The following is a 24484-nucleotide window of genomic DNA, read 5'->3' on the forward strand; positions in this document are numbered from 1 at the left end:
TGAAACCTTCCTCCCTCATGAGCTTAAGGAAGGAAACACTGACAAATGACTCATCATGGCTTCCTATAGATTATTTCTTTGCTTTCCTTTAAATGGCATTCAGCTTCAATAGTTACAAAGGTTTCAGTAGAGAGGACTAATGTTACATGGGAAAGCAAGTCCAAAAATCCAATGTAATCATGGTTTACAGAAGTCAGCATTAGATGTGTTAAATAACATTGAGGAATCCTGGCTTCTCCACTTGGGGACAAACAGCCTTTATTCCTGCCACCCTTCATTGTTTTAGTTCATGCATTTCTGTTCTATAAACAGTATGTGAACACTGGGTATCTGCTTAGCCATAATTCTAAAATAGATGCTTCCCAGAGGGAAGAGAGGGGCTTGCAATGTTATCTTGCAATGTGTTCATATCAAAAACATAGTATGAGGCCATTGGAAGCTGTTGGTAAACCAGAGGCGAAACTAGGCTAGTGCGTGTAGTTGCCTATGCAAACCAGAATTTGATTTGCCTTATACTCGCCAGGGCAAAGTGGACGCCTCCCTTCGCTTGCTCCATCCAGACAGGAGGCGCAGCCTAGGGCCTGAGAGTAATCTCCCTGCTATTGTCTGGTGCGGGAAGGAGAAAGGAGCTCTGCTCCGTGCTCCTAATGTGGTGCTTTGTTTTTAACATGCGGAACTAGGCTTGCAGAAGCTATTGATTATGCTTAGGAGAGAGGAAGTTAATGATATGTTGTGAGAATATGTACCGTGTTTCGTCCCTATTCAGGTTTTAAACAGCATCCCCTTCCAAATTTCCTACTCTAAAGGTTGCATGTTGAAAAGGGAAACAGATGGTCCAGTTTTGTATTTCTTTTCCTTTAGAATTTCTTATGCAGCTCAGGGACCCTGGTCTTCTGGGATCTCAAATTATATTTCAGTCCATTATATGTATATCAGTTTTGATGCTAGGATGGTATGTTCGAATTGTTCAAAATCCACATGGCTGCAGCCTTTGCTGGCTCTTAATGTGCCGTGTGCTGTTCATTTTAATTGAAAATATTCTAAAAGCAAGATTGATGTGTTTTCTATCCCTCTAAAATAGAAACAGGTTCTGGGCTCATAATTGAGCACTCACAAGCCCCCTTTCCTTATTAACATGCCCTCTCTGATTTGTGCCTCTGTTTGCACAATATAAATGGTCTTTCACAGCCCTTCATTCATACAATGGTCTCAGTAACCCAAAGAAAATTAGCAGCAGGCAAAAGCCTATTTTAACTGACACAGAGACAAAAATGCTAATTACCTTAAAATATTCTCAAGTGTATATCTTTGGCATTCTTCCAGGTGTGGCTCAAAAGTTTTTTTTCCTATTATTTACTAGTAATAAGGAAAGTTGTTTTTGTTTGACATTCAGGCTTACACATAAGAAAGGTTATTTTTATAGCTAGAAATCTCTTCTTTTGGGTCCAAAGTACTGGTGACAGGTGATGTTTGATTACCACGCACTGTTGAGCGCACCTGAGATAGTTGCTTCTTGTGATCAGGTGTTTCTGCTGTTGTGGTTAAGGCACTCAGCAAATTTGAATGTATGTACTGTAAGCATATTAATTAGTGAGCAATTTAGTGTTTTCTTAAAATTCTGTCTGATCACTAAATTTGTTCAAGTTTAGATTTGGAGGCACTTCCTCATTCTGAAAGTAGTTTTAAAACTAAAGCCTTTGATGTGCAAAATAAACAACAAAGAAACAAAATCCAACACAACTTACTAAATTATCATACTAGGTGTGCTGACAATATTTACATAAAGATGAATTTTATGTCATTTACAAAACAAATATTTATAGAATTTGTATTATTTTCAGAATATTTTGTTAAACTTCTTATGTGAAAAATAAATAGTATAAAAGTTCTCTTGTTCTTGAGGGAGTTTAGAAATCAAGTTTGAAGAAGGAAAATATACGTAAACTAGAAGTTAAGTGACAAAACAGAAGCTTATTTACTCTTCATTTATTTATTTTGAAAGGAAGAGTGAGAGAGAGAAAGAGACTGATCTTCCATCCTTTGGCTCACTCCTCAGATGCCCACAGCAGCTAGGATCGGGCCAGAAGCCAGCTGCCAGGAACTGCATCTGGGTCTCTCACATGGACCACTGTCTGCGGTCTTCCAGTGCACATTAGCAGGAAGCTGAGTGGGAAGTGGAGGTGGGCTCCACCCCAGGCCCTCTGACATGGGATGCAAACATAACAAGCAGGGGCTTACCTCATTGTGCCTCAGTGCCCGCCCTCAGAAGTTCAGCAACTTTTGAAGGCAACAGAGTAAAACAGGTCAGTGCTGGCGTTGTGACATAGCAGGTTAAGCCATTGCCTGCAATGCTGGTATCCCATATGGGTGCTGGTTCAAATCCCTGCTGCTCTAGTTCCAATCCAGGGCCCTGCTAATGTGTCTGGGAAAGCAGCAGTAGATGGTCCAAGTGCTGGGACCCCTGCACCCATGTGGGAGACCTGGATGAAGTTCCTGGCTCCTGGCTTCAGCCTGGCCTAGCCCTGGCTACTGTGGCCATTTGGGGAGTGAATTAGCAGATGGAAGATCTCTTTCTTTCTCTCTCTGTCTCTCCCTCTTTGTAACTCCACCTTTCAAATAAAAATAGATCTTTTTTAAAAAAATGAGTAAAAAAGGTCACACATCAGTGTAAGGTGAAGTAGTAATTAATGGCAAACCCCCCCAAAAAAACAAAACCCAAGTAGTATTCAACTTAATAGTAAGATAATAAACACTATTTTAATAATAGGCAAAAGATTTGAACAGACATTTTAATCAAGATAAACTACAACAGCCCCTCCATATTCAACGGGTTCTTTTCAAAAACTTATTTTTAAATTTAATTTTGATTTATTTGAAAGAGAGAAAGAGAAATTGATTTTCCATCCACTAATTCACTCCCCAAATACCTGCAACAATGGGTTGTACCAGGCCAAAGCAAGAAGCTCAGGACTCAGGCAAGGTCTCTCATATGGGTTTCAGGGTCCCAAAAGTTTGGGCCATACCCATTGGATTTGACATCCATAGAACCAACCTCAGGTCAAAAATACTTTTAAAAAATTGCATTTGTTCTGAACAGGTACAGACTTTTTGATTATCATCCTCTGAACAATGTAGTGTAACATCTATCGATGTAGAGTCTCTCTGTATTAGGTGGTATAAGTAATCTTAAGATGATTTAAAGTACACAGAAGGGTGTGCATAGGGTATACGCAAATATTATGCCATTTTATACGAGGGCCTTGAGCATCTTTATATTCTGGAATCCATGGGGATTCTGGCATCCAGTCTGAATATGAAGGAACAAATGTGAAGGCTAATAGGTACATGAGAAGATACATGCCATCAGTCGCCATTAGGAAAACGAAAATCAAAGTTGTGCTACGATACTGTGACATATCCACTTGGATGGCTATGATGAGAAAGACACACCACCAAGCGTTGGGGAGGATGTGCAGCAACTGGAACTTGTGTACATTGCTTGTAAGAATATAAAATGATATAACCACTTTGCATAACAGATTGGAAGTTTCTTAGAAATTGAACAGGGGCCGGCATTGTGGCACAGAAGGTCAAGCTGCTGCCTGCGATGCTGGCATTACGTATTGGGGGGCCAGTTCGAGTCCTGGCTGCTCTACTTCCCATCCAGCTCCACGCTAGTGTGCCTGGGAAAGCACTGCAAGACGGCTCAAGTACGTGGGACCCTACCACCCATGTGGGAGACCTAGACGGGGTTCCAGGCTCCTGGTTTTCCTGGCCCAGTCTAGGCTATTGTGACTTTTGGGTAGTGAATCAGTGGGTAGATGATCTTTCTCCTTCTCCATGTCACTTTTTAAAAATTGAAACATAAACTTACTATAAAACCTAGCAATTTACTCCTAGGAACCTACTCAAAGAAATGAAAATACATATTCAAGTAAAGACAATAAATATATATATTCATATATATGGATGTTGATAGCAGCATTGGTCATTATAGCCAAAAACTCAAAACAATCCAAATGTCCATCAGCTGGTGAGTGAATAAACAAAAGGCGATATATTTCTTAAATGGAATACCATTCAGAAATAAAAGAAACTAAAACTGATAGGTGTTACGAGCCAGATGAATCGTGACACTGTACACTAAGTGAAAGAAGCCAGATGCAAAGGGCTGCATTTGCATGACTCCATTTATATGCGATGTCCAGAAAAGACAAATGTATGGTGACAGAAAGCACATCAGTAATTATTTGGAGCAGAAGGTGAGAGCAGGGATTGATTAACTGCAACCATTAGTGAGGGCTGTACACCTATACATGCTTACAAAGAATCATTGAGTTGTATTCCTACAGTGAGTAGATTTTGGGGCCTGCACATTCTACTTTATATCACCACAAAGGAAAAACAACAATGTCATATGTCCTCATAGGAGTGAGTTGAAGGGGTCACATGAACTTCTCATGTTTACTTCAATGCTGAAACATAATTTAAAGATGTATCTATGAGCAGTATATCAACAGATGGGAATGGCTCTCCAAGGATGCGGCATCCTTTACAATGCTGAGATGTATTTGATCCTAACACCATTCCTGCCAATATTATGTAATATATAATAAGCACCTTACTTTTCCCTGTTAGCTGTGTTCTGAGGAAACTTCAAATACTGCATAGATGGTATAATCTTAAAATCGAGGCCATTCTGGATAATTAATCTGAAGAAGCTGGATAGAAAATACTATCACTGCCTATGTACCCCCAGGAGTTTTTACCAAGATGATAATCTTCCATTGGCCGATTATACCAAATGATGTGTTAGTCTTAACTGGCGATGTATTACAGGGCACTGTTACAGACCTGGCTGGACGGTCACCCCCACAGGACCACCCACATGTCCATCTCCCTCGCTGAAGCCTGTGGTAGTCTCTCCCTCTGAGCATTTGCATTTCCTAATGTTGAAATGAATGTAATACACTTGTACACACAAAAAGGGGCACAGCAACTAACATCACAGTAGTTAATATTCCCCACAGAAATAAAGCTGCCAAAAGCCCAAATGGAAACTAGTTTGGTTCACAGCAAATTCTTCTCTAGTGTTTCTCTTGAAAGCACAAGAAGAACCTCAATGATCAATTCCAACCTAGCTTAAATCAGTACATTCTGATGCTTAAAGAAATGTGGATTGCAAAATGACCAAAGGTATAATTTGAAAATGCATAAGGCATATGAACACATTTTTTAAAAGATTTTATTTATGTATTTTGAGAAGCAGAGCTACAGACAGAGAGAGGGAGAGACAGAGAGAAATATCTTCCATCCACTGGTTCACTCCCCAAATGGCTATAAGGCCACAGCTGAGCCAATCCAAAGCCAGGAGCTTCTTCTGGGTTTCCCACTCAGGTGCAGGGACCCAAGCACCTGGGCCATCTTCCACTGCTTTCCCAGGCCACAAGCAGAAAGCTGGTTTGAATGAGGAGCAGCCAGGACAGAAAGCAGCGTCCATGTAGGCTGATGGCATCACAGGCGGAGGCTTAGCCTACTACGCCACAGTGCCGGCCCTGAACACATATTTGTGTATTATATAAAAACCACATGAACATCCTTAATCTCACTGTACATAAGCAAGACAGCCCCAAATCAAGTCCTTTGCATTCAGCCCAAGATTCAGTGCTCAAGATTTATAAAAAGGTTCGAGTCCTGGCTGCTCCACTCTGATCAGGCTCTCTGCTATGGCCTGGGAAAGCAGTAGAAGATGGCCCAGGTCCTTGGGCCCCTGAACCCGTGTGGGGACCCGGAGGAAGATCCTGGCTCCTGGCTTCGGATCGGCACAGCTCCAGCCGTTGTGGCCAACTGGGGAGTGAACTAGTGGATGGAAGACCCTTTCTCTCTCTCTCTCTCTCTCTCTCTGCCTCTCCTTTCTCTGTGTAACTATGACTTTCAAGTAAAATAAATAAATCTTAAAAAAAAAAAAAAAAAGAAGGCCAGTGTCTGGGATTATCTTTCCCCAATTCTGGTTCAAGGAGGAGGTAGGTGGGAACGTTTTTCCCCAAAGGCAGAAAATATCAGGCTCTGTTACACCAAAGCTTCAGCCTTCCTATTTCAGCCTCCTGTTTGCTGATCTGTCCACACACATGCTTGTGCAATCTCTGCTTTACAAGAAGGCATGGACGCTCTGTGTCCTGGCTGCTCTGTGACTCCCTGCACGATCCCCAGTGCCCTTATTCCTGAACTGCTCTGACAGATGACAGGTGCTCCTGGGGATGCTTGCATCACCTTCAGTCTGGCACAGTCTGTGCTCCCGACTATGATCAAAATACAAACCAGACTGGATCGGTCTAAGCAAATGTAGACATGGTCAGCGATTTCAGTCACTAGCTAATCTCGGTATTTTCAATTGATAAAAGTTTCGTATTAATTTATACAATAAATACACAGAGTAATAGGACAAGCATGTACCTTGGGAGCAAGATAATTGTATTTTCATCTGAAACTTATCACTGAGGCCTTGTGAAGTCCCTCAAACTTGAGGACTTCAGTGTTCTCAGATGAGAAAACTCAGTTTTTTAGATGAAATAGTCTCTAGAATCTCAACTGTAGGTTGACAATCATTAGTCAAGATAGCTATGGGGAGGGGAGGAAAAAGAGAGAGTGAGAGTGAGAGTGAGAATGAGAGAGAGAGATCTTCAATCAGCTGGTTTACTTCCCAAATGGCCACAACAGTTAGGGCTGAGCCAGGCCAAAGTCAGAAGCCTGGAACTCCATCCAGGTCTCCCATGTGGGTAGAGGGGCCCAAGCACTTGGATCATCTTCCACTTCTTTCCTAGGTGCATTAGCAAGGAGCTGAATTGGAATTGGAGTAGTTGGGACTCAAACCACTGCTTGTGTGGGATGCCAGCATCGCAGGTGGTAGGTTAACACGCTGTGCCACAATGCTGCTTCTTGGGCTTTTTTTTTTAAAGATTTATTCATTCATTTGAAAGGCAGAGCTACAGAGAGGCAGAGGCAGAGAGAGAAAGAGAGGTCTTTCATCTGCTGGTTCACTGCCCAGATGACTGCAATGGACAGAGCTGCGCCGATGTGAAGCCAGGATCCAGGAGCTTCCTCCAGGTCTCTCACATGGGTGCAGGGGCCCAAGCACTTGGGCCATCTGCCATTGCTTTCCCAGGCCATAGCAGAGAGCTGAAACAGAAGTGGAGCACCTGGCACCAAACTGGTGCCCGTATGGGATGCCGACACTGCAGGCCAAGCCTTTAACCTTCTGTGCCATAGTACCAGCCCTTGTGCTTTTTAAAATTTTTAAATTTAGAGCCACCATTGTGGTGTATCAGGTAAAGCTACCACCTGCAATGCTGGCATCCCATATGGGCACCAGTATGAGTATCAGCTGTTCCACTTCCATCCAGCTCTCTGCTATGGCCTGGGAAATCGGTAGGAGATGGCCCAAGTCCTTGGGCCCCTGCACCCACGTGGGAGACCTAGAAGAAGCTCCTGGCTTTGGATCAGCACAGCTCTGGCCATTGTGGCCATCTGGAGAGTGAACCAGCGGATGGAAGACACCTCTCTCTCTCTCTCTCTCTCTCTCTCTCTGCCTCTGCTTCTCTGTAACTCTGCCTTTCAAATAAATAAATAAATCTTTAAAAAATCTGTACATTTGAAACTCATAGACACAGAATCCACTATCCACTTATTGAGAATGCGAGTAATAAAGAACAGAACCAGATATTAATTGTCTTAGCTCATTTTGTACTGTTATAAAAGAGTACTGATGCTGGGTCTGTGAAAAGAAAAGAGGTTTCCTAGCTCACGGTGGGAGAAGCAAAGTTCAAGATCAAGTAGCTGCCATGGTGGCTGCTGGTGAGGGCCATGTGGCTGCCTCACAACATGACGGACGGCAGCCTGGCAAAAACACACTCGTCCCTCCTACAGACAGGCTTGCCTCTGGGAATGACCTCGCCATCTCAGTGCCATTACATTTGGGAATTAGGCCTCAGTATGAATTTTGGAGGGGTGAGAAACCGCAGCATTAGTTAAATTATGTCTCACAAACACAAGCATGTGTACATACAAGTGCAAGGAAAAGGTATCTTCAAGCAGTCTTTTATTTACTTTCTTGTTATGAAGTCTTGGAATATTCTGTAGGCTTTCAAACTTCCCAGAGCTCTGGTGTTCCTCAAAGGTGCTTTTTCTGGGGCTCAGATAACTAAATACCCCTTCCTCAACACCTCTGTTTTATCTATGTGACTTCTCTTTAACCCTTTGCTTAAAAAAGAGTACTTGGTTAAACACAGTCTGAAAACCACTGTACTATATAATGTAAAAGGTTTTGCTTAAATGCTGTACTTTCTTTTAAAAAAGATTAAAAAGATTTGTTTATTTATTTTGAAAGAGTTACCGAGAGGGAAGACAGGAGATCTTCAGCCGCTGGTTCACATCCCAGATGGCCACAATGGTCAGGGCTGGGTCAGGGAGAAGCCAGGAACCAGTAGCTTCATGTGGGCACTGGGGCCAAATCCTTGAGCCATCTTTCTCATCTTTTCCTGGGTGATTAGCAAAAAACTGGAGCAACGGGGACATAAACCAGCACCCATATGAGATGCCAGCATTGCAGGTGGTGGCATTTACTGCTACGCCAAAACATTGGCCCCTTAAATGCTGTACTTTCAAAAGACAACTCCTTAAACAAAAACCAGCTAAAAATTGCTTTTCTTATACTATAAATTATTAAATTTTGCCAAAGCCCTGTACAAATCACCAAACTTTAATAACTATACAAACAATAATATTTGATAAACAGGATCTCCTAAGTTATGGCATCATTGTAACTCTGGATTGATAGGGTACTAAATGGGAAAATCCTGTTTAGACAGTTTTAAGAGAAGGGATGTGTTTAATGAAACAAGTTTGATAATACTGTCATCATTAAATTGATAGCTATTTGGCATAATTTAATCTTTGCCACAAAGAATTTTGAGAAAAGGAACAATCAGAAACTTAAATGAATCCCCCAGTTTCCTTCAGTCCAATTCCTTTAGCTCTTCTTCTTCTTCTTCTTCTTCTTTTTTTTTTTTTTTACAGGCAGAGTGGACAGTGAGAGAGAGAGACAGAGAAAAAGGTCTTTCTTTTGCCGTTGGTTCACCCTCCAATGGCCATTGCAGCCAGCGCGCTGCGGCTGGCGCACTGCGCTGATCCAATGGCAGGAGCCAAGTGCTTCTCCTGGTCTCCCATGCGGGTGCAGGGCCCAAGCACTTGGGCCATCCTCCACTGCACTCCCGGGCCACAGCAGAGAGCTGGCCTGGAAGAGGGGCAACCGGGACAGAATCCGGCACCCCGACTGGGACTAGAACCAGCGTGCCGGCGCCGCAAGACGGAGGATTAGCCTATTGAGCCGCGGCGCCGGCTAGCTCTTATTCTATGAGTGGTAGTTTGGTCTGTTGAATTTAACAAATTATATTTTTGCTCCATGATTTAAACACTAAAAGTTGATTTTTAATTTTTCGTAAGGACAGGTGTCCATGGTGCTCAGTGAGGGTGCATGCAAGGCCTCGCCACTCAGTACTGCTGACTTTCTATGTTGACTCAGCATAACGGAAGAGTAAAAACAAAAAATCATCTTTGGGTCATGTTCTCCATGACTTTGAATCTATTTACCACCCAGGTAGGTCACTGTGTCACTTAGAGACTGAAAAAAGGGGCAAATTTTTCTAGCCAACCAAAGGACCTTTTTCATTTTAGTTCCCTAGAAGTCTGCATTCTTCCCATAAAAATAGATTTGATTCTTCAACAAAATGCTTTGGGGACTACTGAGGTAAACGAATATAAAGACGATTACTCAGGGTAGGTGTTTGGCTTAGAGGTGAAGACATCAGTTCAGGTGCCCACGTGCTACATGGGAACACCTGGGTTTGATTCCCACCTCTGTCTCCTGACTCCAGCTCCGGGAGGCAATAGTGCTGGTGTAAGTAATTGGGTCTCCGTCACCACTTGGGAGGGATTGAATTTCCCACTCTTGGCTACAGACTGGTCCAACCCAGGCTGTTGTGGGTATTTGGGGAGTGGAGCAGCAGATGGCAGACTTCTGCCTACCTCTCTTTATTTGTCTTTCTCTGTTGTTTCTTAAGTAAATAAATTTAAAAATAAAAAATAAACAAATGATCACTCTATTGGAGTAAATGAAAAGGATTCCTTTCCTCTATGCAGAGCTTGCACCAGGAAATCACCAGAGGAGGGAAGCATCCGACGTTACCGTGAAGATCACTGGAGAACGTCTCAGACAGTTACTAGTTCATTTCTGAGTCCATTTCTCAGCTTCACTGAAACCTCCCGGAGCTGACAACATGATATCCTCATCAAACGATGCTTGCAGATCTCTTGGGTCTCAATTCCAGGCGGTTTAGATCCCTTGATGGGGCAGCATGGGAAAGGTTTCCTTTATCTTTGGAAAGTGGTTCACGTTCTCCTTTCATTTTCTTCCTGGAAGAAGGTCTCTGGTTTTTCCCGCTTAAGTTCTAGTCTACTCAGAAGGAAGACGTAAATAAAATCAGCAGGCTTGTCCACACACGGCCCATCTTCCTGTGGTTTATGCTCCCATCCACTTCTGCTGTTGTTATTGTGGCTTTGACTATTTCTCTTTTGACCTCAGGAACCTGATTTGAGTGGGCAGAGCTTCCAGAACAGGACTTCAGTGTGACTGTGGGGACATCCCAGGGGTTTGGAACAAAGCCACCTTATGAGACCGTCCTCTGTTGCTCCGAGAGTCCATCTGTGTCTCTGACCATACCTGCAAGGACCCAGGATCTCTGAGTTCTCCTTGGGGATAGTTACCACCACCTGGAAAACCACACCAAACATCATCTCTGCAGCCAGGCGTCACAAACCTGTTGGCTGGCACAGCTGCAGGGGGTATGCAGGTAGACAGTGTTCAGAGGGAAAACAGGAGTTCCTGACTCTCCCAGACTATAACTGTTTACTTATTTACATGAGAGGCAGAGAGAGGTTGATTCCCCAAATACCTACAACGGCAGGGACTGGGCTGAGCCAAAGCCTGGAGCTGGAAATTCAGTTCACATCTTCCACGTGGGTGACAGGAACTCAACCCCCTGAGCTCCCAGTGCATTTTTGGGAAGCTGGACTCAGGAGCTGGTGCTGGAAACTGAACCCATGTATTCCAGATGGGCTATGGGCATCTTCACCACGAGGCCGACCACTTTACCATGATTTTCAAGTATCTTCAAAAGAATCAACTATTTTGTCAGAAATGTAAAAACCTTAGAGAGCCAGGACAAAATATGAAGATGAGGGAAGCAGAGAACAGTAAGAATTAATTGCTTTCTTTAGGCTCAACTTAGAGAATGTTTGTTTTGACTACATGATATTGCTTTAATCCTAAGGAGCCCCCTGAAGCATCGCTTCTGTTGAGCGTCAGCTAGCAGGGTCTCCTCGACAGCGGGGTGCGTGGTAGGTGGTGAGGACAGAGAAGAGGCGTCCTAAGCCTGCTGCCCAGAATTCAAATTGGTCCACTTCCTCATTCAGCTACAAGCCAGGAATTCTTGGCTGGTAAGCTTTGTGTTGGGTGACTTGCAAAACAAAGGCAGGTCAGCACCGACCAGCTCTGGTGGCAAACGTGCAGCTCCTGAGAGACTCTGGCATATGCCACAGAGGAGGAGAAGGTTCCACAAACAACCCCCAGTCCCGCCTCCCAGGTCTCGTTACACCTGGTTTCTCAAGAGCCGGCTGGCTCAGCCAACCTTGCCAATCCCAGAGGAACGCCAGGGCAGGAGGCCGGACTCCAACTACCTTTGCCCTAATTTATTGAGGGCTTTAAAAGCAGAAAATAAAACTTTGAACTCCACTCATCTGAAGTTTATGATTCAGGTGTGCTACCTGCCTTCAGGGGCACCAGAGATCACTGTAGTTAAAGTGACAGGGGGGTGGAAAAAAAAACCAAGCAAACAAACCAAACCTCTGTGCACTGCCGAACAGAAAGGCGTGTCCAGACCCTGCCCAGCTGGTTCTTGTAGCATATTAACTTGGCGGGGGCGCGCGGAAGTCCCCGGATCTGCCTGCTCCTCTCTCAGGGCCAGGACTTCCCCTGCGTGCAGGCCTTTCATCCTCTCCCCTCGCCGGCCTTCCAGAATCTAGAGAAGAGTGACCCGTGTCAAGGACGGGGCAGCAAGACCGGGGAGAGAAAAGCAGGAGGAGGAGGAAGGGAGAAAGGGCCCTAGGGAAACGGTGGGGGAGAAAAATAGTGGGTCAGGGGTGAAGCCTGCTCTCTTTTACAGAGTATGGGAGCTTGGAGAGCGTCACTCACACAAGCCCTTCCCGTGCACACAGCCCCACGGAGCCCGGGGAGGATCCAGCGAGCTAATTTTGGGGCAAGTGGTAGCAGGGTGCTTTGTCGCAGCAGGTGCCGTAGCTCTCAAACTCAGATTCTGAGCGCGGTGGTCTTTGGTGTCAGATGCAGCCTTGAAAGCCACAGGCAAAGCCAGGCCAAAAGGAAGGAGTGACTTCCCGCCCAGCCAGAAGGGAAGTGGACGTGGCCTCCTGTGTCCTCCCAGGGGTCCCAGAGGTCTCTCCCTTCTCCCTCCGGAGGGTCTAGGCTGCCTTGGGGGAGTTTCTTCCAGCTGAATTCAGCCATCAAGCACTCGTCACGGGAAGGTGGGGCGCCCTTTAGCTAATCCCACTGACCCGCTGTGTGTGTCGGGACCGGAAACAGCCTGTTCCTCAGAGGTCCTTACTACACGTGCGTGTGTGTGCGCATATGTGAGGGAGACTGGAAGTCGCCTGTTCCATTACACACATGTGTAACCAGTGTGCATGTGTGTTTAACCTGCCATGTACATGTGTGTGCGTGAGGGGGACTGGAAGTCACCTGTTCCTCAGAGCACCTCATCACACGTGTGTGCATGTGTGTGAGCGTGTGTAACCCGCCATGTGCAGGCGTGCATGTGTCGGGACTGGAAGTCCCCTATTCCTCAGAGGGCCTCTTTACACGTGTGTGCATGTGTAGCCCGCCATGTGCATGTGTGTGTCGGCTATGGAAGTCACGTGTTCCTCAGAGGGTCTCTTCACGTGTGTGTGCATGTGTGTGGGCGTGTGTACCCGCCATGTGCATGTGTGCGTGTCGGGACTGGAAGTCACCTTTTCCTCAGAGCGCCTTATCACACACGCAGGAAGGTCCTGTGGACGCGGCGGCACATGCTGGTGTTTTCACAGGCTCGTCCCCGTCTGACACAGCCGTGGCGGCCAAGCCCTCGGGTGGCTGACACATGAACCAGTTTCTCCCGTCCTCAGCGCCGGCTCCCGCCGGAAGGCGGCCCCGGGTGGGGCGAGGTGAGGTGGAGCAACCGGCAGCGAGGGAGACACCGGTGCCCCGCCCCTCGCGGCCGGCGCCCCGCCCTTCGCAGCCGTCGCCCCGCCCCTCGCGGCCATCGCCCCGCCCCGCGCACCCGGCGCCCCGCCCCGCGCACCCGGCGCCCCGCCCCGCGCAGCCTGCTCCCGCCCCGCGGCGCTCGGTGGAGGAATCGTCTAGAAGGAGGTGGGCCGCGTGGCTCGCCCAGGGCGTGCAGCGGGTAAACAAGTTGTCCGTCAGGGGGTGTGCAGCGTGAGACCCAGGAAGGCCCCGGTGCGCTAGTCGGCAGCCCGCCGAGCCCAGGGCCCGTGTCGGGCCTGGTGTCCCGTCGTCTTCCGCCCCTGCACGCCCACGTTGCCCCTCAGGCCGGAACTGCCGCGGTGCAGTGGTCAGAGCCTGGAAGGTCTACATTTTCCTAAACCGGAACGTGCGGCCACGGAAGGGACGCGAGCGTCCCCAGAGCCCGCGGCCTCCCAGGCCGAGCGGCCGCTTCCCTCCCGTGCTGAGCTGGGGGCCGCCTGGCGCGAGCCCCGCTGTGGGGCCGGGGCGCCCCTCACCTCTCCCGGCGGGGCCCGGCCTGCTCCCCGCGCTGTCCTGTCAGAGCCCGTCAGTCCCCTCGGTCAGTCCCCTCGGCGCGTGAACTTAGCCCCGGAGGAGCCACAGGCCGGCACCCGGGCTGCTCCTACCTGTAGGATAACGTTGAGAGACTAAAATGACTCCCACGGTTCTCAGCTTCAGCGCTTTGCCCTGCCCGCCTCCGGTTTTTAAATATGTGTTTTTAAAGCGAAGGGAGGATGTGCCTTCATTTTCTCTCCAATGCAGATAGTTTGGGCTTTTAAAAAATTTGAGTAATAATTATAATTAAATATTCTCATTAAAGTAGTTTTCTGTTTCGCAGAAATTAAGTGGTCTAGTTCGGAAATCCACTTTTTTGCCAGAGATAAAAATGCGAAAATATTTTTAAAAATTATTCCAAAAGTTCATGATTGTAGCTTCAATTGATTACGTATCTAGATACACCCTTTTTATGAATTTTTATTTCATTTTGTGAGTACTACTATTTTATTAGGAAACATTTCAGGCATATAAAAAAAGCCCTCCAGAGAATTGTATAATAAGCAGCTCTGCTGCACTCCCCCAGCCCCAGAGATGAAACGTTACAGGTGTAGGGGAGCACCCCAGCGCCCCGTGCATCCCATTTGCTGATCCCATTTCCCTCTTCATTCCACAGGTGAGTGTAGCTCTGCTATACTATGGGATTTATCATAACCACACATGGAGAAGATTTTTACTACATGTGTGTGTACACACTACACTGTGTAGTGTCATTTTTCCTGTTGCTAGTCTGTAGAAGTGATGGCAGCTGCCCTTAGATTTCTGCAGTGGACAGAGCCTTCCCGCTTCCCTGCGAGACTGTGGTGTAGCCACAGTGACTACAGTGACTTGGCCCCTCCCTCTAACTGCTGCTGCTACGGCAGGTGCCTGGACAGCCACGCTTTCTTGATGGGTGGGAGCTGTTTCTGCGTTTTCTCTATCATAAACAAGGTTGGTGTGAACCTTCTTGGATGTGTCTCATGGTGCTCATGTGAAGACTTTCACCCAGGAGCAGGAATGTTTCAGAATTTTAAGTATAAAATCTGCAGCTTTATTAGATGCTGCCAGACTGTTCTCCAGAGCCACCAGCTTCACATTTTCGCTATAGAAATATGAGAAAATACGGGTTACAGATGAGAGGAGGGGGAAAGGAAAAGAAATCATTCCACGTATTTCCAGCAAGAGAAACCCACTTTTAACTTAAAAAAATTATGTGTTGGTATATATGCATCCACATTTATTCTTCTGTGATATATTAGCATATATGTATGTAAGTACAGTTACCATATATGTATGTACATATAAAGATGTTAGTGTGCACATCTATTCTATGCAGTCTGTGCCTATACAAATAGATGCATTATTATGTATGTATTATACATACATGTATGTATGAGCACATACTGTATGTATTTACACTCAGATTTAAACCTTTCTGTACTGGTCAGCTTTTCATTACTATAAGGAAATGTCCGAGATAGGTTAATCGTATTTTTTAAAAAGATTTATTTTATTTTATGTGAAAGAGTTACAGAGAGAGGGAGAGAGGGAGAGAGGGGGAGAGAGAGAGAGAGAGAGAGAGAGAGAGGTCTTCCATCTGCTGGTTCACTCCCTAGATGGCCACAATGGCTGGAGCTGCGCCGATCCGAAGCCAGGAGTCCGGAGCTTCTTCCAGGTCTCCCACGTGCGTACAAGGGACGCAAGGACTTGGGCCATCTTCTGCTGGTTTCCCAGGGTGTAGCAGAGAGCTGGATCAGAAGAGGAGCAGCTGGGACTAGAACCAACGCCCATATGGGATGCCGGTGCTTCAGGCCAGGGCTTTAACTTGTTGCGCCATAGCATCAGCTCCAGCTCACCGTATTTTAAAAAAAGAGGTTTGTTTGTCTCGTGGTTATGGAGAGTCAAAATCCAAACAGCTGGACTCAGGGTTTGGCCAGAGTGTCCCTTGGCTGCATAATGGCATGGCAGGAACACTTACCTTTCCATGTCTGGTCTCAGTCCCTCTTCTTACAAAGCCACCAGGATTCAATCATGTGGCCTCCACTCTGGAGCCCTGATCTGATCCCTTCCTAAGAAGGCCCCACCTCGAACACCACGGTTAGACGAAGGCTCTCCCCTCTTAATACCGTTAATTTATTACTTTGGGATTTACACTCTGACCTGAGTTCAGGGGCACACATATTCAAACCGTAGCGCTTAGAGAGCCTGTGTTTTAAAAGTTTACATCTTGTAGTGAGCCTTTCACTGTGCCACTGAAGAGTCCCTTAAAAACACTAGTCTAGTGACTGCGAATTAGTTCACCATAGGAGTGTCTGTGTTTCATAACTATTCACCTGTTAAGCATCTAGATAGTGAGTCCTTGTCCCTACAGAAAGTGTGGAAGTCCAGTGTGCTTTAAATTGTAACTCTTTTGATTCCTCTTCCTCATGGTAGTTTTAGTGGCTTACTTCTGTCCTTTTGTTTCTGGAGCAGCTAAAATCTTTCAGGATAAAATAAAAACCTTTAATTTAATTTTATATGTTTCATGTTAACACATTTTATTTCTTTTCCTAGCTGTGTAGCATTCTGTTACAGAAACATAACACAATTTAGTTATCTGCTCTACAGCAGATGAGCATTTAGGTAGTCTCAAGTGTCGTGTTTTACAAACACTTCGTGTACTTATAGCTGTGTCTGCACATGGCTCTTTTTATGTGTGCATAGCTGGATGTGTGCGTGGCTGGGTGTGCATAGCTGTGTGTGAGCATGGCTGTGTGAGTGGCTGTGTGCAGGGCTGGGTGTGCATAGCAAGGTGTACACATAGCTGTGTGTGTATAGCTGGATATGTGCATAGCTGGGTGTGCACATGGCTGTGTGCATGGCTGGATGTGCGCATAGCTGTGTGTGCATGGCTGTGTGTGTGCATAGCCGGGTGTGTGCATAGCTGGGCACATGCATAGCTGGGTGTGTGCCTCTGCTGATTCATGGGGAAGCGTCCCTGCAGCTCTTGCTCTTCCAGCTCCACCCACCAGCAGCTGGTTATGTGACCGAACAAGTTAGTTCACCCTTCTGAGTCTCCACTTACGGTATCTGCAGAATGGAGCTCACAGAGGTAATAATCAGTTACTGAAAACTTACGGCAAAGCAGTGACAGCTCTAAGTATTTATTTGAATTACTCTAATGCTCACATCTCTATCAAGTACACACCGTGGTTGCTCCCACTTTACAGATGATCATGTTGAAGTAAGAGAGTTTGCGTGTATAATCCAGATTGCAATCAATATTTGGCATATCCATGATTCAAACTTGTAGGCTCTACCCCAGAGCCTGCCCAGCCTCTTTTAAAAACGTTTTATCACATTTGCTTTTTCATTGTTCCTCCCTCCCTGTGTTTTTCTTTTTTTGCTGAACCATTTTAAAATTGTAGACATCTTAACATTTCACTGTGAAACATTCCAGAGTTATTACACTTAAGAAAATTAGCACTAATTTAATATCACCTGACATGTGTTGCATTATATGTGTGTGTCCTGTGAACAGAGTACCTGGGATGTAGGTTGTGCACACCAGTTTTTCTAGCTAACACAAGTTGATTTTCAAGATGCTTCACCCAGATCCCTGCCTCCCCCACCCCGTTTGTGTTAGAATTTTTGTAGTTTTGCATCCTCATCAACACTTAGTATTGTCAGACTACAAATTTTTGCTAATCTGATGGAGTGTGAAATGGTTGTCTCATTGTGGCTTTAATTTGCATTTTCCTGATTATTTATGAGGTTGAATTTATGAGGCTATTCTTTTCCTCTTAAGTGAAATGCCTGTTCATTTCTGTTACCCATTTAAAAAAATGGTTTGTTTGTCTTGAAGGCTTTTCTTTTTGAGATGGAAACTGGCATGACGAATTCTTACTGTAACCTCTGGTTACTCAATGGCTCAACAGCACAAACAAATGGTCCATGGAGAATGAAGCTGAAAATAGAGGAATGCCTTCCTAAAAATGATTACTTGGGAATTTGGATTTCAAAGGTGGAAATGAAGCATGCAGCTTCATGCTGAAGAGCAAAATATACCAATACATATAAAATTTCACAAGATAAGTAACAGAACAGCAGCAGTGCTGTATTTAAGTAAGAGAGATGAGTTGAATCCGAGTCCTATTCCCACCTGTCCTATTTCCGGGCACTGCGATCTGAGTTATGAGAATGGTTGTAGGGATGAACTCCAAGTACTTCTCTGCCTTTGTACCTGTCCTTTAGACGGTGAGTGGGCTTCAGTCATTAGTGCTGCGAGTCACTCCATTTTCACCAGAACTAAGCACAGAAAATCAATAGTAGGATCGTTTAATAATGCTCCAAAGACTTGAAAAGAGCCTGTTAAGAGAGGTTTAAACCAAAATAAAGGAGCTTCAGAGTGAGGTGTTCTTGTGTTTGTTGTTATTTTCCTTTTAAAGAGAACTATTTGTAGCTAGGGCTGCTCTTGCCAGAGTGGAATTCAGCTGAGGCTGTTAATCCAGATTTTTCAGATAGGACAGCAGATAAGATGTATCGGCTTATTCATGCAGAGGCATAAGAAAATTTGAAGAGAAAATAAAGTATGATTAATCACTTTTCAGCATATAAATGCTAAGATGTGTACTTAAAAGTACACATCACTTTGCAGTGATTTATAGCATTTACTGTTCCTTATCTAAGTGACTATGGAAAATAGAGCTGGTCTTATTGATGGGGTAAAATGTACTGTTCACTACACCGTATCTCATTAGCTTCAATCTTGAGTGCTGTTTCCAAGATTTCAGATAGAAGACACGGAAATAGAAGTTACTGTGCCTCACTACTCTTAAGTCCATCCAGATAGTAACTTCCCTTAAAGTACGACTGAACACTGTATCTTGATTGCAATGAGTATAGGATTTTCATTATGATGAATAGAATTGTATAAAGTAAGTGCATTTTATAATGTGTAAATTATACCTTATTTTAAAAAGTATCAAGGCACGGTGTGTGGTCTAGTAGTGTTGGTGTTGGGGTGAAAATCTTGGTCATCCCATTGAGAAAAGACAAGTTGCCATATACTTAACCATAAAAACTACGAGCTAATTTTCCAGCTGATCTGTGGCCAGCTTGAATTGAAAGAGATGTAATTGTACTCCACAGTTTACTCTGGCCAAGGCGAGGCAGGCCAACTATGTGAAAAATTGTGAGAGGAGGAAATGTAGAAAGCTATAGCATTAGAAATTTATCCCAGTTCTCTTCACATTCAATCCTTTCCTTAATGAGAAAGTGTGGGGAACAACTTGATAAAATAGGGGAGTGGTTCATACATCTGATCTCCTCCTCCCTTCTTCCTCCCTCCTCTACCCCTACTTCCCTCTTAGAATAATGGCAATTAGCATTGGTTGGAGGAACTTCCTCAGCATGAGACTTTTGGATTTGGAAGCATCCCAAAGGATGTTTTCCTTGTCCAAAATCAGTTGCAGGTTTTTACCCAGATATTTGCAGGCCAACAAGTTTGAGAACCAGTGATCATGTATAGTATTTTGCCTCCAAAAAGAGGTTTAATATTATTTGTAACTATTTGCAAGTATTTTAAGGAAACAAGACTTCTAGAGTATATACAATAAACAATGAATATTAAAAATCTCTAGTCACATAATCCTTTATTCAATTTAATATCAATCTTTTCTTTTGCAAATTAAATCCATTTTCTCTCCCAGAAGCCTCTGCAGGTAGACTGCTAATGCCAATACCAGTAGCTGAAGACCAAACTGTTTTCTAATCATCAATAAGGGGTTTTATTTTGTCCTTTTTCATGCCTTGTCTGTTTCTCTGTACTTTCTAATTTGTTGTGAGGGCAGTTTTCCTGTGTTGCCTGTTTGTAGAATTCCTCTTGTTGCATTGAATGGCTCATTGTTTATTTTTCTTTTTTTCTTGCTCTTTTTTAGTTTCACATTACTGAAAAAAAAAAAGTGAGAACACACTGGAACCCTTTTATACCTTTCAATTATAGTCTCCTTCCTGCTCCTCTGGAGGTAGTCACTTTTCTGAACCTGATGACTCTTTCCTATTCATATTTTTTATATTTTTATCCATTCTCTGCCCATTAAACATTTTATATTGATTTATGTTTTAAAATATACATGTAGATTCTTATGCATCATTCAATATGATGTTTTTAGGTTTTCTGTTTAGACTTCTTTAGAATTTTTTTAAGACTTTTATTTACATGAAAGGCAGATTACAAAGAGAGGGAGAGACAGAGAACATCCGTCTTTTGTTTCACTCTCCAAATGTGTGCGACAGCCGAGGCTGGGCCAGACCAAAGCTAGGAGCCAGGAGCTTCATCCCAGGTCTTCTGCGTGGGTGGAGGGGCCAAGCACCCGGGCCATCCTTTGTTGCCTTCCCAGGCGCCTTAGCAGAGAGCTGGAGCAGAAGTGAAGAAGCCAAGACTTGAACCAGAGCCCATGTGGGATGCCAGTGTTGCAGGTGTCAGCTTAACCCACTACACCGCAACACTGGCCCCTAGAATTTGTTTAGATTTCGTGTTTCTGGGTATTTTCCCATCTCCCTCACTCCTGACTTTTATTGGATTGTCCATATCTCAGGTTCCTTTTACTGCCTTCATTTTCCTCGTTGTGTTGGAAATTATACAATATAATTCTATTCTTTTGATATGCATTCTTAAAGAACATAGTTAATCAATATCTCTGTTCTTCTCTAATATAGAAACTTAGGAATCTTTAGATAAGGGTTTCCTTGGTGATCTTCAACATTATTGTTGCCTGTTATTTTAATATTACCTTACATTTATTATTTTTGAAAAATATTTACTTATTTATTTTGAAGGCAGAGTTACAGAGAGGCAGAGGCAGAGAGAAAAAGAGAGGTCTTCCATCTGCTGGTTCACTCCCCAGATGGCCACCACTGCCAGAGCTGTGCTGATCTGAAGCCAGGAGCCAGGAGCTTCTTCTGGGTCTCCCACGCAGGTGCAGGGGCCGAAGTACTTGGGCCAACTTCTACTGCTTTCCTAGGCCATATCAGAGAGCTGGATTGGAAGTGGAGCAGCTGGGACACGAACCGGCGCCCATGTGGGATGCTGGCACTGCAGGTGGCAGCTTTACCCACTATGCCACAGCATTGGTTCCTGCCTTACATTTAAAGCCTGCTCAAATTAGTTATCAGTATTCTTTTTTAAAAAATTAATTAATTTTGAAAGGCAGATGGAGAGAGACAGGGAGAGACAGGGAGAAACAGAGAGAAAGAGAGTTTTCATCTTCCAATTCACTTCCAAATGGCTGCAAAGGCTGGGTCTGGGCCAGGTCAAAGCCAGGAGCTTGGAACGCCATCCTTGTCTCCTGAGTACTTGCTGTTTTCCCAGGCCCATGAACAGGGAGCTGGAGTGGAAGCAGAGCAGCCAGGATTTGAAGCAACACTCATGGGGAACTGACCTTGTAGAAAGTTCAACCTGCTGTGCCACAGGCTGGCCCTCTTCTTTTATTTGTTTGTTTTGAAGGACCTTCACACCTTATTTTATTATTTAGGGTTTGTTTAAGGAATTTGTATTTTATTTCTACAATTACACTAGTTCTTTGAGGAAAAGAGCTTTTTTTTTTTTTTTTTAATCACACAACACTCATCTGGATTAATGCCATAACTACTTGGCAACCCTGATCTTATTTCTTAACATATTGCTTATTTATTTTTTTCTGTACTTAAAAGGCAGAGAGAGAGAGAGAGAGCGAGCGAGCGACCTGTCATTTCCCACAAATGTCCACAATAGCTAGGCTAGGCCAGGCCAAAGTCTGCAGCCCAGAATCCATCCAGATGTCCCACACAGCTGGCAGGGACCCCAGTACTGGAGCCATTACCTTCTGCCTCTCAGGGTGTGCATTAGTAGAAAGCTGAATCAGAAACTCAGCTGAGCCGTGCCGCACATGGCGTCTTAACCACTGCACCAGATGCTTCTCCCAGAATTCTTCACAGTAAATTGTTGTTATATTTCGACAGGATGATTACAGATTTCTTTCTTTACCTTCGGGTTTTACCCCATTCTTCTTCTGGATTCAGTGATTTTCTTAGAAAAGTAAATCCTGTAAAAGTTTTTTTTTTTTTTTTTAAGGGTTATTGAGTGGTAAACTGTCAAGGTTGTTGGTTTGAAATGTTTGTATTTCACTGTCAGTCTTGAAATTTAGCTGGGTATAAAATGAGAATGAGTACTGTCTTCCCTTAGCACGGTGAGAAGGCATTCGTTTCTCACAGGTATCTATTGTGACTGATAATAAGTTTGGCAGTGCTCTTGTTGCATGATTTTAGGAGATGTGCTTTTGTCTTCGGTTGCTTTGGAGAGTTTTCTCCTTGTCATTGACAGTCTTAAGTTTCACCGTAGTCTATCAGTGAAATTTTAATTTTTTAAAAAAAGATTTGTTTGTTTATTTATTTATTTATTTGAAAAGCAGAGTTACAGAGAGGCAGAGGCAGAGAGAGAGGTCTTCCATTTGCTGGGTCACTCCCCAAACGCCTGCAATGGCTGGAGCTGCACTGATCTGAAAGCAGGAGCTTGGAACTTCTTCTAGGTCTCCCGCGTGGGTGCAGGGGCTAAACACCTGGACCATCTTCTGCTTTCCCAGGCCATAGCAGAGAGCTGGGTTGGAAGTGGAGGAGCCGGGACACAATGGGATACCCATATGGGATGCTGGCACTGCAGGCAGCAGTTTCACCCACTACACCCCAGCGCTGGCCCCAAAATTTTAATTTTTTTTTTTGACAGGCAGAGTGGACAGTGAGAGAGAGATAGAAAGGTCTTCCTTTACCGTTGGTTCATCCTCCAATGGCCACTGCAGCTGGCGCACCACGCTGATCTGAAGCCAGGAGCCAGGTGCTTCTCCTGGTCTCCTATGCGGGTGCAGGGCCCAAGGACTTGGGCCATCCTCCACTGCACTCCCAGGCCACAGCAGAGAGCTGGCCTGGAAGAGGAGCAACTGGGACAGAATCCGGCACCGGGACTAGAACGCGGTGTGCTGGCACCGCAGGCGGAGGATTAGCCTATTGAGCCACGGCACCGGCCCCAAAATTTTAATTTTTATAATGGGGCTGCTATATTCCTCTGAAATTAGAAGATTTGTTTGTCTTTAATTCTGGAAAATGCTCATCTCTCATTTTGTGAAGTATTATCATTCCCCCTCTTTCTCTTTTCTTTGTTCTGCCTAGAATATCTACTTGATACACATTAGACCATCTCCATCTATTTTCCAAAACTCTTAACCAAACTATCATAGTTTCTATCTCTAACCTATGTTCTGAAAAATTTCCTCAAATTTGTCTTCTCATTTAGAATTCTTTCTTCACATTTGCCTTTGTCTAGTCATTGCTCTGCTCATTGAGTTTTTAATTCAGTTAGTATGTTTTTCACTTACAGACTCTATTTGGCTCTTTTTCAAAAAAATTGTTTGTCTTATTTTTATATTGTCTTCTCCTTTCATTGTGCTTTATATACCTTTGTTAATGTATTTAGTCACACTATTTCTTAGTCTCCTTCAAGCCATTCTTTTTTTTTTTTTTAAAGATTTATTTATTTATTTGAAAGTCAGAGTTACACAGAGAGAGGAGAGGCAGAGAGAGAGAAAGAGAGAGAGAGAGAGAGAGAGGTATCTTCCATCCACTGGTTCATTGTGGCCTACTTGGCCACAATGGCCAGAGCTGCACCGATCTGAAGCCAGGATCCAGGAGCTTCTTCCGGGTCTTCCATGGGAGTGCAGGGGCCCAAGGACTTGGGCCATCTTCTACTGCTTTCCCAGGCCACAGCAGAGAGCTGGATTGGAAGTGGAGCAGCCAGGTCTTGAACTGGCACCAATATGGGATGCCGGAGCTGCAGGCCAGGGCGTTAACCTGCTGTGCCACAGCGCCAGCCCCCAAGCCATTCTTTTTATGAGGATCTCTAAGTGCTGATTGTTCCATTTGCCGTATTTGAGATACCACCTCATGGCAATTACTTTTTCATAGGCCTTGTCATTTTTTTAAAAAAAGCATTGTTTTATTTATTTATTTGAAAGGCAGAATGTCAGAGGAGGGAGAGAGAGCTTCCATCTAGTGTTTCTTTTTTTTTTTTTTTAAGATTTTATTTATTTATTTTGAAAGTCTGAGTTATACAGAGAAAGGAGGAGGGCCAGAAAGAAGCGGGGGTAGGGGTGAGGGTCTTCCATCTGCTTGTTCACTCCCCAGTTGGCCACAACAGCCAGAGCTGAGCTGATCCAAAGCCAAGAGCCAGGAAATCTCTCCGGGTCTCCCATGAGGGTGCAGGGGCCCAAGGACTTGGGACATCCTCTACTGCATTCCCAGACCACAGCAGAGAGCTGGATTAGAAGTGGAGCAGCCGGGAATTGAACCGGTGCCCATATGGGATGCTGGCACTGCAGGTGGCAGCCCCACCCGTTACTCCACAGCACTGGCCCCAATCATCTGTGTTTCATTTCCCAAATGCCCACAATAGCTCTGGCTAGGCCAGAACAAAATCAGGGGTCAGGAACTCCATTTGTGTTTTCCATATATGTGGCAGGAATCCAAGCCCTTGGGCTA

General features: G+C 44.7%; 2 long non-coding RNA genes across 3 annotated transcripts in view; one reads left to right on the forward strand and one right to left on the reverse strand.

Annotated features, from left to right (window-relative positions):
• LOC127492937 (uncharacterized) overlaps positions 1-13371 on the reverse strand; it is a 47613-nt gene extending 34242 nt beyond the window's left edge. For both annotated transcript variants that reach the window (XR_007922776.2, XR_011388448.1), the window contains exons 1-2: positions 13135-13371; positions 11957-12131 (exon numbers count right to left, since the gene is read on the reverse strand). This is a non-coding gene — a long non-coding RNA (uncharacterized lncRNA). The remainder of the gene's footprint in view (positions 1-11956; positions 12132-13134) is intronic.
• A 79-nt stretch (positions 13372-13450) lies between these two features.
• Positions 13451-16455, forward strand: LOC138849563 (uncharacterized). Its single transcript, XR_011388449.1, has 2 exons — positions 13451-13565; positions 14577-16455. It is a non-coding gene; the product is annotated as an uncharacterized lncRNA (long non-coding RNA).
• Positions 16456-24484: the final 8029 nt, after the last annotated feature.

Source organism: Oryctolagus cuniculus, chromosome 5 (assembly GCF_964237555.1).
Source record: "Oryctolagus cuniculus chromosome 5, mOryCun1.1, whole genome shotgun sequence".
Taxonomy (NCBI): domain Eukaryota; kingdom Metazoa; phylum Chordata; class Mammalia; order Lagomorpha; family Leporidae; genus Oryctolagus; species Oryctolagus cuniculus.